The following is a 13,592-nucleotide window of genomic DNA, read 5'->3' on the forward strand; positions in this document are numbered from 1 at the left end:
ATATAACAAATAAATATATTTCATAGCACTGTGCATTGTTCGTCGCGCGTCGACTCGACCCGCGATCGCTTATTTCTTTCCCTCCCTATCCTCCCTTGGAGGCGCTTTTCGGAGCTCCTGTCTTTCTGGCTCCATTAGGAGGTTACGGCCCGAGCTTAAAGACGGACCTCCGTCCGGGACGCGGGGACTCCGATAACCGGTAAAAATGTTCCAACGGGTACGTCCAACGCGCGAACCGAGAATTAATTGCGACCCCGTTAAGTTACCCGGAGCAGGGCGCATTACCGCGGCCCGATGTCCTCCTCCCCCTAGAAGCCCCGTTCGTGACGCACCGCCGTGAATATTGCTCTAATACAATTTCAACTCTAAATGAAGTATTATTTTTAGAAAGCCCTCGCCTCCGGGTCCCTAGTTAAAGTGCTCCCTCGAAAAGGTAGCCGTCCGCGCGGCCCTACCGCCGGCCGGGAAACTTTACGAGAGAGCGCTTCGGTTACAGCGCGAGCCCGATCGTCTTTGGAGAACGAGCCCCGTTCCCTTCCGAGTCGCCGTAAAACCGTCCGCCTTCCCTCCCGCATGGGCTACTTTTTACGCGGGCGCCATCGGCCGATTAATTCGTTTCCCCTTCCGGGCCACGCGTCCCCCGAGGAATCCTTTCATCTTTTTTGAGGGATTTATAGGCACGCGGGTGCTCAAGGATACACGTCGCGTTCGAAATCTAACTTGCAAACTTCGGTGCAGGCAGGTGGGCGCGGGGCGCTTACTTACGAGGTCCGACATCCAAAATTTATCTCGCGTATTTTCTCCGGTTTTCTCCCCGCGCGAGACACCGAACCGCGTCTTTGAATAAAGCCTCGCGGAGCCTGGTGGTATTTCCGTACAAGTTCTCCCGGAAGGGAGAAAAACCTTTTTCCTTACGCCGTCCGGAGCGTCGCGGTGCAAGAAACGCGAGACGCGCGTCGGCCCGGAATTGTTCCGCGACACGTCACTAGTTATTCCGCGCACCATTGTTCCGAATAAACGAACAAACAATGACTTTCATTGTACGGGGAAGCCGACGTAAAAACGCTTCTTTTCCCCGGGTGGAAACAATACCCTTAGACGAGGGCTCCCCGAGTCCCCCGGCCCTCCTCCTTCTTTACCGAGGAACTTTCCCGGGGGAGCGTATTTTCGGACCGCGAGGAAATTACGCGCCTTTCGGAGAACTCGCAATTCCTCCCCGCGCCGAACCGAAATCGTGGTCGAAAAAATTCGTTATTACGACTTCCCGGGATCGCCACGGTTTTACTCAGCCTCTGTATTTTAATGGAATTACGTCAAGTCGGGAACGTTCTGAAATTTCACCCTTTGCACTTTCCTCCCTCTTCCTTTTCCTGCCGTCTTCCGGCCCTCGCGAACGTATAATTATGTGTACCAAACCCACGTTGAAGTGAAAAAAGAACTGGCAAAGGAAAGTGAGCAATTAGAATTTGGGTTTAATGAGTGTGCATAAGCCATGTTATTTCAGCTTGAAATTCTTGTTGACTCGAGTTGTCTCCGTTTTCCCTGAAAGTTCCCCCGCGAGCTACGGATGTCATAATTGTTACGTTATAATATTCCCCTGTCGAACGTCGCGATAAAATATTCGTTATTTCTCCTTTCCTCGAAGACCTCGTTGAGTAACTTATCCCCCTTTCTTCTCCACTACTCTATTTCTCCATCTTCCCGATTCGTGGCCGAACAATTATGCATACCAACGTTTTATCGAAAGGGAAGCGAGAAATTGGCCGAAACATGAGAGTTAACGAGCGTCGTGTTTTTCTGCCTTGATTTCGGTTTTCTTCGGGCCACCATTACGGTTTTTAAGAAGGGTCTCGAGCCACGTTACAAAATTCCACTGCCAACGCTTTTGATATGGTTCCACTATCTATCCGAGGTCGATTAATTCCGTCGCGCCATTTAGTCGTACAACTCGGCGAGTCTCTCGCGAAAGCTGTCCCTCCACCGAATTGCATTTTCATCAGGCAAAATGGCCGGGATGTCTGGCTTAATTGTTTTATGGAAGCATCGAGCTAAGTGGAACATGCCTCCTTGGCGAGTCGGGTCCCGAGGGAGTGGGAGAAAAATTGCAGCCTCTGTCGCGGGTTAAGGAAGGAAGAGAGAGCGAGGAGGTGACAGACGGGAAAAAGTGGATGGAAGCCACGCGGAAGAGAACGGAGAAAATAAGGGAAAATTGCCGGAGGTTACGTATGACTTCCTCATAGAGACGCATCGGTGCCCCGGCGAGATACATTCCGCGTCCCGGAGGTACGCGCTCGATGGCGGGGGTGATTAATATTAATATCACAAAGGCGAGGGGCGATGCGGATTCCCTCGACGCGGGGCCAAAGCGCAGTCGGCCGAGCGAGGCAAGTGCGCTTTAATTAATACGTCACTCAGATCCCGCTAATTATTTTTCAGGACGTCGGGAGGCTTCTCCATTTTTCACCTTCCTCGGCCTCCGGATCGAGCTCCTATCCCTTCCCCGACCGCGTTCGTCCCGGGGAGACTTAAATATTTTTAATAACGCCCCTAACTTTTAATCGTACCCGTAATTCTTAATTGCCCCATTAAACTTCCGCGTAAATTCGAAAAGCTTTCGGCGAATTTCCGGCGGGATATTAACGGCCCCGCGGTGGAGCCGGCAAATCAAAGCCGAAAGTAAATGCCTTTGGGCATAATGCACGCCGCGCCGAATTACCGAACGCGTAATTCTATCACCAAGATTCGATGGTACCGCCTTTCGTGCCGCATGGAACCCATAACGAGACCGGACGGGGCCGGGCTCTGCAAACAGCGGGCCAACGAAACGTCGGCGTTGCACGCAAAGTGTGTAAATTCGCCGAGGTCCGCATCAAGCTATGCATAAATCTGATTGATCAACGGTTCAATTATCGGTGGGTTTCGATAGGATCTGACAATATATGGCGGATCAAACGGCATAGTATATTAGCCGGTTAGTGCGGGGTTAATACCGAGGGTCGGTCATCGCAGGGCGATATATCCACCGCGTATGCCGCGTCCAGGCGTTCCTGCTTCGTGTCACGAAATCCCACCGGTTAACGTTTCCATCGATCGCTCCTTCCGAGCATTTTCGCTCCGGGTGCTTTTTCGATCGCGAGATTACGTCCTTACGCCCGAAGCATCGGCGTCTCGACTCCGGCGACGAGCGCAGGGACACCGCAGACCTCCGAAACGACTGCCGAAGGCGATCGAATTTAGAGAAGTCGCGATCCCGGCGAATATATGCACGAAGCGCGACGAGGGCGGTCTCATTTGTTAGAGAAGCCCGCAGAAGGTACCCCCTTTCGGAGAAATTGGCCCTCGAACAAATGGGGGTTGCGGCTTAAGGGGTGCCATCCTTAAGTGGACCGTCATTTGCGATTTGCCATCTCGATTTCCTCTCCTTCCTGCTCCCCTCGAATCGTTTCGGAAGAAATCCGGCGTCTCCATCGTTTCCTTCGCGTGGTCGCGCCCCCGACGATCCTGTCCCCTTTTCGGCTAAATAAATACATTTCCTCCCTCTCCGCTTCCCTCTTCCGAGCAGCCGCGTCCTCGATAGCTGATTACGCCCGTTAACGTCCTCGTTACCTACGTCGAGAGTTCTCATTTCCGAAACTCGTTATTACGCGTGCACCTGGGACCACCGCGGCGCATATCCTAGGGGAAGAAAAAGAATCTCGAAGAAGCTAACGACTCGGAGTTCTCCCGGGAACGTCCTTTTAAAGATAAGTCCGAGAAACCGCGCGTTTCGCTCGTGTGCGTTCCTCTTGAAGATGATCGAACCCGACTCCCGGTAATGGCGGCCGGTGCACATGGATGCACCCGCCCTGCAATGGAACCGGACAGTCGTGGTCACCGGTGATCAGATTATGGGATATAATGCCGTGGGCATATATCGTAAAGCCTGGGTTGCAGCTGAGGACACCCAAGAACTCGCAGCGGACCGTGGCAAATATTATCCAACCGACTCGAAGCAAGACGACGATTAAGGGCATTTTCCATCCGTACGACCCTCGGAACGTTACGCCGAGGGGCGGGTGCGTGCGCCCCGTGACGCAACTCGTCAAAAATTTATCGATCATAGAGCCCGCCCGAAGACCTTGCATTGTATAATGCGCGGGGAAATAGCTCCCGTGTAGAAGCTGCGTTATTGCCCCATTTATTGCGCGCTGCGTGCCGCATTCTTATGCGCTTTTACGCGCGATAGATTCCGCCCGGAGAAGCGCGGGCACCCCTCCGGAATTTCCATGGAAAATCTATGCATCGCGTGGTCGGGCCGCGGCGCGAGGAACAACCAGAAAAGTCGAAATCTACGGGAATTAAGGAAACCGTAAAACAGGTGTCGACGGGGCATTCGTTTCCCCGGAGATAGCGCCGTTTCCTTTCTCCGAGGAGATAACGTCGCTTAACAATCGCGCCGGGCTCCGCTATCTCGAAGGCTCGTGGCACATGTCCCAGACGTACGGCCTTACGACGCAGTTATGCGAATCATTTTTCACGAACCTTAAAATGTGCCAGCGAATTCCGCTCTGGAAGATGTGCTCGCAAGAATCTGGAGCAAGTCGATAAAGGGGTGGCGTAAATCAGGAAGTGCAGCCGTGGCTGGAAGGGGAATTCCCTCTGTGAAAGGTCTCAAATTCAACCGACACTCGGCAATGGAACGAAGCGTCCAATTCTTGGGAGGCCCGAGATCGGTTCCGATTCTCGCCAGTTTACGGCGAACCCTTCACCCCGCCCGAGAACAAAGTTGCTCCCGCTCGGGGCGAATCGCCCAAAGGAGGGAAGGCGCGATCTCGGAGAACCCGCGAGAGGACTTTGATCTATCGGTCAAGGGGCCAGTTAACTCGCGTAATGCACCGCTCCCGGTGCCGGATGAATCTCGCCGTCTTATATTTTTCACGTCTTGCCGGCTCAAAGGCTTCGTCTCTCCGTTTCTCCCTGAGAATTTCCCGAGTGCAAAGTTCCCGCTTTTCAGAGCCCGGAGGGAAGAACGGAGCGGAGAGAAATGCAGGCCTCGACGTGGGAGTCATCGCTTATTCGACTGATTAATGACACGTAACGCGCAACTAATTGACCGACGACCGGCCGGGCAACCGCTGCGATTCCATTCGGCTCCAAACACTTCGCCGACTGCAAATCGAATCGGAATGCCCTCGCGATTCCGGCATTCGCGGAACGCGCGCGCGGAAACTTTCAATCAAATTTCAACTTCCGCTTTATGTCGCGACGTACCAATCTCGTGAGTAACTCGAATCCGAGCGGGTGCATCTCTGGGTAATACGGAGTTCCTCGCGTGTACCTCCGAGGAGATTTCATCGCGGGAGCACTCTGAAAGCGCACCTTTTCGGATCACCGATTTCCGCTTTCCTCGTCAAATTACATGCGAAGTACCTACGTACGGAGGAGTCCCCCTTGGCCATCCCGGCGTAAAATTATTCCGTTCCGACGTTCCCGGAATTTCCGGGGATAAATCGGTGATTCTTTCGTTCAAGGACGATCTCGCTCGAAAACCGCGGCCTGAGCAAAATCCCGACGCAGAGGACTACGAGTTTGACGTACGACTTCGCACCGAAAAGATAAGTTTGCGCGGTCGGATTTCGTCCATCCATCGAAGTATCGGAGTTTTCGGCGACTCTCGAGTTATATACCTTGGAGGCGAAAAACGTAATGACCAAATGGCGGCCGATTCGTTGCATCGTCGACCCCGCGAGCGGTATCCATCGCGGTCCGAATATGTTTGCGGCGTTAAAATATATCGCCTCGTAATTTATAGGCCTCGGTGCCCTAAGTACTGGAGCAACGCGGCGTTGCGGGACTCAACGATACAGATATCTCGGCGGGACCCGCGGAGAGAGACTCGTTACCGTGAATATAGCGGGACGGGTTTTATACCGCGACGCTGCAACGCGACGCCGTTACAAAGAGACAACGAAGGAGGCACTTCCACCCAACGCGGCTCGGTACCCCGTAAATCCCGGCTCGTTTCCTCGCTCCGCCCCGTCGAACTTTGCGCCCCTCGCGGGCCCGCGAACCGACAATGGCTTTGATCGTTGCCTTAAACAGATATCGCGGCGTTATACGGAACGCGCGCTCGGAAATCGGACCTCTAAACCCTGATTCATGTTGCACTTAACGCCCGCGGAGATGCCGAGCGGATAGGGACACGCCGTCGCCGGCTCCACCCGCTTTAACTCCCAACTTCCGCAATTTTCTGACAAACGGCGGGACTTCCGCGACCGAGGCGGCTCCGCTCGTTGACGACGGAAATTAAGACGCGTTTAATTAAATCGCCGTCGCATGATAAACGACCTCGACCGGCGAGGATTTTTAACAAAGTCGGTCGCGAGTCCCACGACCAAGGCCGAAGTCTTACGAATCGAGGAAACCAGGAAACCAGGATACGCTCCGGTCTAACGATCGGAGGTCGGCAACCCTCTCGCTCGTCCGCCTCGGTTTCGCCCCCCCCCCCCCCGAGATAACTCGTGGATTCGGACAACGAAACAGGAGGGGAGGGTCGGCGTGCGTGCGCGGCATTACGGGCCATCGATCAAAGGGAGTTCCCTCCCCGTATCGCCGATCGGCGTCTAGGAGCACAGGTGGGCACCGGGTCGGCCTAGGTGCTCTCGGAGTGGAAACGATGCGCGTACAGGTGCGCCCGATCCCGGGACGGACTCTCCCTGTCCGCCCAACTTGCTACTCCTTTAACGAGGTTACTTGCACCCGGGCTAATTACTTAAGCGTTGGGGGCCGTTTCTCCTAGGGCCGGTCCCGCGGGCCGGTGGTACAGCGGGGGCGATGAGATAAATTGCGCGGAATAATCGGGGGTGATCCGTCATCATCAGGTCGACCCGAGCCGGGCCGAGCGCGTGCATATCGTTCCGTCGCTCTCGGTCGGAACGAAAACCTCTTATCGGGTCGCGTAACGCCCGATAAGGTTTACTCCCCCGTAGCCCATTATACGGTGCGAGCGTGCGCCCGCGATAGTAAGCCCCAATGGTAACAGCGAGGCGTTTCGATATTGTCCCTTCCCGCCCACCCTCTCTGTCCGATAAAACTGCACGCGCGATTTCGCCCCTTAGCGGCCGGCAGCGTCGAACGAGTACGTCCACGAGGACGGGCGATTCCCGCCGGAGAAATCAATGTCTCCGAACTCGACGAGTCTCGCCGACGTTATCGGGTGCCATCCTTCCGTCGCGAGCGTTAAACGAGAGGTTTTGTTCGATCGTTTCCCGCGCCCCCCTGACGGGGCAATCCGTCAAAGTCTGCGTGTCGCCAGTGCGCGGTCGAACGGCCGACTTATATCGGCCTCGACTTCCTTCAATTTTCCACCCGATAAACCTCGCGAAGAAGTCGGCGACTGCACGAGGCTCGAGTTTGACGACGCGGCGTCAAGACCTCGTCGTCGGTGCTTAAGACGAACGCTAACGCGACTTTCCTCCCCCGAAGGGAGGCGACGAACGTACCTTTGACGTTCCCCTTGAATTTCGCTCGAGAAAAGAGAGATCGTCGCCCGTAACTTTTGTCACGCGACCGAAACGTTATCGCTCGGAGTCGTCGATCCGTCGTCTGGTCATCGGCGGCGAATAATTCGTCGAATCCGCTTCTCGATTTCCGACCTCTCGCGCGTCGTACATTCATCTTCCGGGCGCACGTATGCCTCGTTCGAGGTAGCCGAGAAATTGCGCGAAACGGGGAAGTCCGATGAAAAATGATAAGAACGTCGAGTATTAACGTCGTCGTCGATTAGGATCGTCCGGCGCGAAAAGGGGCACAGAGGGCTCACAAAGGGCCAATCATTTATGGATTAGTCTCTCTTCGGAACGGTTGCATGTCTTCATTATCGGCAGGCGAACCTCGAAACGGCAGTAGGTGCAACCGTGGCGGAGTCGTCACGTAAACCGAGCTCGTGACCGGAATCGCGAACGCACTCACGACTACCGAGTACCTATCCGTTACGTCATCGAACCCGACCGAATGCAAAGCGCGCAACTTCTGCCGAGAAAAGGGCTGGTGGGAAGTTACGTCTTCCTCCGCTAATTACCGGGAGGGAGCGATGGAAAAGGTGCCGAAGGAACGTTGAACGTCCTCCAAAGAGGGGTTCTCTGCCCCTAATGTCTCCGATGCCGGGTACATCCTTAAAGAAATATACGCGTCGACTCTTTCAGATTCCAGGTGCGGATCCCGTGTCAAAGGACTCTTTCGTTACGTCACTTGCCCCTTCCCTGCTCGCAGTCCGAATGCAGCGCTTCCGGGTAACGTTGCGTAACCTTCGGTTATCGACGCAAAACCAAACTCGCTCGGTTTTTTAACATTTTGTCCCGCGATGCGATTCGGCGTCGATTAGCCGTCGCGTTTCCGGTCTTCGCATCCTCGGTCCATTAGCTCGGACTCGGAACGGCAGGTAAAAGTAAAGGAACTCGACTCCCATTCCCGAGGTATCAGGGGAGCGTTCCCGGCGAATACGCTTACGTGTTATTCGAGCGGAAACCGGCGGAGAATATACCGGGAGACTTTCGCGCGGAGGGATTCTCCCGGGAGCGGAAGTCGGCGGGGCACCGATCTTCGAGGCGCGACGCCGCCGGGCCGTCGAGAGACCCCCGGAGACCGGCAATTCCCTGGGAAATCTAAAATGCAAGTAACGCCGTGTTTGCCGAAATTACCATCTATCTACATGAGAAGTCGGAAGATGGGGCTGGGTTAAAGTGGCCGTCCCTCTGTCCCCGCGTTCGATATTTATTTCGGACTCCCATCGAGATCTCGTCAGGGAATTGGTGCCCCGCGGACCACGCGGACATCGATGGACGGAGTAGATTTTGTTAAAATTTCCATACGCGAGGGAGCCGGGCCGGAGTCGATCGAATTTCGCTTCTTAGCTCGGGGCGGTGGCCCGGAATCGCCGAGCTTCGTCGAGCACGTTTTTTGGAGGGGAAATTTATTTCCACGGGAGACGACTTTCGAATAAACAGGGCAAGGGGCCGTGCTTCCGCTCGTTGTTAATCAAGGTACCTTCCGGGGCTATTCGTTTCTCGTCGCGAAATTCGAACGTAAAAGGGTCGAAGGTGAATTCGAGCGCGTGGCGAGATCGAAGGGTGAGGTCGGCGTGGGTTTCGGATTTCTATGCGGTAAGCACTTTCCTCGGATAAAAGGTCCCTATCCGGTCGAGCTTCGATATTTCAGACGTTCCCTCTCGCGCCCCCGAAGCTCCTCCCTTTGCCGCGATTACCGGGTGTCGGGTGAAATTTACGGAAAAAGGGTGCTAATTTTAGGACGCCTCCGTGCCGAAGGAACTTCGCGACCATCCACCGACCCGACGGAGACCCCACGATTTGCCACGAAGTCGAATCAAAATTGCCATCGAGAGCGACGGAAACGAACGGTCGTCGCATCGTCGACAAATTTCAGAGTAATCGTTATTTTCCCAAGCCTGCCAGATCGTCCTCGGCAGGACGGCGGTTGCGTTTTCCCGACGAACGGGCCATTTTCAGCGAGTTTCCGCGCGACCGTCTGGCTCGACGTCAAAGCTACCGAAAGCCGAGTTTAATTCCGAAGTTCAGCGTTATAAAAGTCGTTAATTACGGGGAAGCCCTGAGCGGCCCCGTCCAGTCCGATGCTCTTTCGCTGCAATTAAAGTGGCCGCGCCCCCCGTCGCCCCAGTCTATCGCGCGAAAGGCACTTCTTCGCGTGCTGAAACGCGAAAGAAACGTCGCCAGGGGCGCGCATCCGATCCAACGCGTCGGCCAGGAGGGTCGGTGAAATCCGTTAGACCGTTCCGTTGTATCGCGTTTCGGGGATCCGCATCTCCGCATAATGCGAGGGTGGGGAAACCCGGCGATGTAATCGGTATCGCGTAAAAATTAGCAGCGGGTCGTCCCGGCATCGCGCAGCCCCGTAATTACAATGCCGCGCGATGAACAACCTTCGGAAGTGCGGAGCACGTCGGCTGAGCCGAGGGGTGGCTCGTCGAGGGGTAGCTCGCCGAGTGGTAGGCCGTCGAGTGGAGGCAACTTACTTTATGTAAATTCGCTGAACGCGTTCCACGCCCTCGTGCCGAGTACTTCATTGCCCGATGCCAGAGACCGGCCGGGACATTTCCACTCTCTTCTCGCTTCCTCGACCAATGGCCCGACTCGAGTCGAATTATTCGCCACAAGTGGTTATTCGAACAGCGGTAATAGATTATTCGGATGCGTTCGATTCCGGGCACTCCGGATGCAGCCGCGGCAACGGGAAGCCGCGAGTGGAAATAAATTTTAATGGTCGACGCGAAGGCTCCACTCCATTCCCGAACGTCTTCGTCGGCACGGCTGGGCGTACCCGCGACTCGGTTTCCACCGGGCCATTCTTTAGGGTAGCCGTCGAAGGAAATAAAACCGAGTCGGGGATCGTCGGAACCGCGGCGAGCGTTCCAACGACGAGAAGAAATCGACAACCCCGATCGAAGTCGTATCGAAAAAGTCCGACGCCGCGGGACCGTACATCGTCGAGGTGTTCCGTCCGCTTCGAGGGGTCCGTTGAATCCGCGGCGGGACAAAGGGCGCTCTCCTCGAAATCAAACCGGAGGTTTCGGCCCTGGCCGGGGCGGCAGAAGCACGCTCGTCGGCGCCGCGGGAGACGTCGACTCTGTATTGCACCCCCTAAGGCGCTACCCGGGAGCGGCGTCGAGGTAAGTCAAAGCGCGAAAGCGAAGGAAAGGGAAATCCTAGTCTCGACAAAGAAAATACGGCCCCGTCTTGCGAGAACAATGGCCTCTTTAAACTGAGCGATTTAACGGCGACGCGGCAGGAAACTCATTCCCGGTCTTATTAATTACGCGACACACCGCGAGCCGGTGACGACGCGAGGGCACGTACGTACCCGCGACGCGGATTCGTGCCGCCGCTGTGCCACCCGCCGACAAATTTAATCGAGTTCTGCCCTCGTCCGCGCCCGTACTTGAGCGGCCAGGTGCGAAGTGCCTCCGCGCACGCATAATTGCGTGCACGAGTCCCGAGACGCTCGTAAGGAGTCTCGAGCACGACGTAATGGCACGCGTACCCGGACCGTCGGGTTCCCCGGATAAATCGCGCGCCCTGGGATCCATTAGCCAATCGGTGCACCTTCCATTAGCTCCTCGAGACCATTGATAATGGATCCGCGCGAGGAGAGACTCCGGGAGGTTAAAAATTGTTTAAATCACCGACGCACCGAAGGACGCGATCGTAAACGACGCGATTCGTGCAACGTTTACCAGCGGAGGGGACGGGCATGCATTAACGCGAACGCGAAGACCGCGAAACGCCACCGAGTGATTTATCGCGAAAGGAAACGTCCGTTCGCGGTGGTTTCCCCCGTCGAGAAGGGACGACCGGGACGCGCTACTGGCCGCTGCAATATTCGCCCCCTGTAAATAATGCGGCCGCTCTGTGTTTCATATTCCGACATAATGCACCGAGCGGACGCTCCTCCCCGCCCGGGTCCGTTGTGTCCCGACGAAGGTTCCTTTCGCGTTTTACGCGGATACGTTCATAAGCGCACTCGGGCGGGCCATTAATCGCGCGTTTCGACGGTTCGACGAACGCGCTAATTGAATAAATCGATGCCTCCGACTTATCGAGCTTATCCGACCTGCAAACAATGGGCCGCCATTCCCGCATTCGTTAATGGCATTCCGCGGTACGCGCATCCGAATCTCGTCGGGACGAATTTCGTTGACTGCGCGCCCTGCACCGCCGGTACGTCGCGCGAAGTGAAAATTTACATTTTTTCGCGATTCTCCTAAGTGGCGAATTTTTTCCGACGATTCCCTCGAACGAGGTCCTCCTCCTCGGGGCAAGTGCAGGTGCGTCCAAGTACTCGGCTCCGCGTTGCCTGCACGCTCGGAATACGCGTACTCGCGTGCGCGACGCGTTTCGAATAGCTCTCGACGGACATTAGCTTAGAGAGATGATTAATAACGGTGGCCACCTCCCGCGCGTTTGCTCGGAGCAATTACCAGCTCCGGGGCGGTTTTATCGACTTTTTCTTTCGAGAGTACAACTCGCGACCGTATCGATTCGGGAAGTGTCGCCGTCATTAATCACCGATCGCACGGGTGCACTCTGCAACCGCGAAGATCCCCTGGATCTGTCCACGGAAAGAGGTGAAAAAATCCCGGGAATTCGAGGCGCGGCACTTCGGTCGATCAATTGAGAATGAACCAGCGACCGTTTCAACGAGTCCTTCCGTCGGGCACCCTCGTATCGCCCTTCCGACCGGATCGGACCGCTCTTTTTTCGAGGGGATTTGTCCGAAAGGGCGCAACGGATCCGGTTCCATGGATGTTCTCGGCGACGCGTCGTCCGTTCGATCGACCAGCGGAGGTGCCGGTAATCGCGGCGTTTGCTCGTAACGACAGGTGGGCGACGGGAAAAAGCAAACAAATGCGGCGCTCTTTCCGGGGTGCTCCGCGGGAGCAGCGGGCGGGCGAGTGGGTGCAGTCATAACGCAGCGGACAGATAAGGTAAACGAAATGCGGGCGGGCTGCCGCGGAGTCGGGCTCTGGCTGTTTACCCAGCGTTTACTCGCGACCGAGGTAATTACCACAGAGGGCAACGAGGTGGAGCGGCAAGAGTGGAGCTCGCGGGACGAAACGCCTTCAACATCGATCACTTACGCCCCCGCGATACGGCCGATGAGATACGACCAACGACCACGCGAATGTATGCTCTCGCAAAAACCGGTGCTCGGGTCCCCGCAATTTTGTCGAAGTAAGAGGCACAGGGGGCCATAGAGCCGTCCCGATTGCGCGGAAAAAATCCCGGAAACGCGATACTTGATCGCGGTCCCGTTTATTGGGTGGCGGTAATAAATGAGCGGGCAACTAGGCTGGTTGCCGGCCAAAAAGGAGGAGAGTCGCGGCACGATTGCGCCGAAAAGACGAGCGTCGGTTCCCATTGGCCGGCCGAGCTCTAAGGTCTTCGCGGTCGAAACGGCGAAAGCGCATCGCGGATCGATATCGGGCTCGGCTGTCCCTTGCAGCTCGGGTTCTCCTCTCTTTCTCCCTTTCCTCCCTGGAAATCTCTCCGTTTCCTCTTTTTCCTGCTTTTTTGGGACGATCTGATCGCGGAAGAAGTTCGGCGTGGGAGGCTCAGCCTCGAGATAAGTAAGCGCCCGTAACGCCTGCACGGAGGAGTGCGCTGCGAATGAATAACGGACAAGTTGGAGGATAAAATGCTAACCGAAATGCATTATTTACAAGGGAGAGGAATAATTCATTTTACTGCGCAAACGTAAGAAGGAACAGGAGGGAACCCTTGTGCATTGTAATCCCGAGAGCTGCAATTTTTCGGATGGATTCATGGGGAAGCCTTCGGCTTGCGGGAAATCGAGTCGCTTCCGTATCGCGCGTTAATGCACTTTCCGAATCTCGTTTGCCCCCGTTTAAATTGCTCGTTGTTTCGGCCGTGACTTCGCGTGGGATGATTTTTTATTCGAAAGTAAGCGCCGAGCTCGATCGTCGGGGGCGAGCTCGAGTTTCCTCAAATTTTCGAAAATGGTGTCCCCTCTAATTTTGAACGCCACGCCCACCCGGGTAACTCGATCACACCCGACAGGAC

Source organism: Orussus abietinus, unplaced genomic scaffold (assembly GCF_000612105.2).
Source record: "Orussus abietinus isolate OABI.00-Male unplaced genomic scaffold, Oabi_2.0 scaffold2, whole genome shotgun sequence".
Lineage (NCBI taxonomy): Eukaryota > Metazoa > Arthropoda > Insecta > Hymenoptera > Orussidae > Orussus > Orussus abietinus.